A 981-nucleotide genomic window follows, 5' to 3' on the forward strand; every position below is an offset into this window, starting at 1 on the left:
CTACTCCACGGCAAATCCAGGCTCACCTTGTCAAGGTTGGGTGTCTTCTGAGAACTAGATTTTCTATGGATAGCTTCAGCACTGGAAGATAAGAAATACAATTATATAATCTTTTATTGATTTTTTTTCTTTTGCTCCCCCTTAGTATTATGTACAATTACCTGGGCAGTTTTTAGAGTGTTAAAGCTGGAAGTGGAAAATTTACAAAGATTGACTCATGCGGAATGTTTTAACTCTTTGTTGAATACGGTCGTTTTTGTTGAAAATTGAAGCCATGGTAGTGGGCGCGGTGAAAGACTTTTGGTTTTGACTCTGGGCTGCCTGGGTGTATGTACTGACTTCAGCTGTTGTGTGACTTTGTGAAGGTCACATGATCTGATGCATGAACCATCGTGTCTTTATTTGTGAATGTGAGTAAAGCAAACTATCACAGCAAGAACAGACCGATTCTACTTTCAATGTGTTATTTTCGATGATGGTTATAATCTTTTCTTTATGCTGTTCCTGAAATAACTTTGTCTTCAAGAGAGATATCTACAGACTCTTTGTCTTTCCTGGTGGCATGAACTTCCCAGTTTAGTTTTTATTTTCTTTGTAAGCAAAGGATTGACCTCTGCTGGTTAAACTTTGGAACTTTTTTTAACCACCTGACTTGTCTTTTTATTGCTCCATGGCTCTTTCCTGACCAGCACCATCTTCCATGGGCTCCTGCATTTAAGGAGGTGGTTAGTGGTATGGCTGCTGCTGGTGGGTGGTGATGGCTGCTGCTGGTGGGTGGTGATGGCTGTTGCTGGTGGGCAGTGATGGCTTTTGCTGGTAGGTGTTAGTGGTTGATGGCTGTTGCTGATCGTGGGTGGTGATGGCTGTTGCTGTTGGGTGGTGATGGTTGTTGCTGCTGGTAGTGAAGGCTGTTGCTGGTGGTGGGTGGTAGTGATGATGGCTGTTGCTGGTGGTGGGTGGTGGAGGTGATGGCTGTTGCTG

Source organism: Piliocolobus tephrosceles, chromosome 9 (assembly GCF_002776525.5).
Source record: "Piliocolobus tephrosceles isolate RC106 chromosome 9, ASM277652v3, whole genome shotgun sequence".
Classification (NCBI taxonomy): Eukaryota; Metazoa; Chordata; class Mammalia; order Primates; family Cercopithecidae; genus Piliocolobus; species Piliocolobus tephrosceles.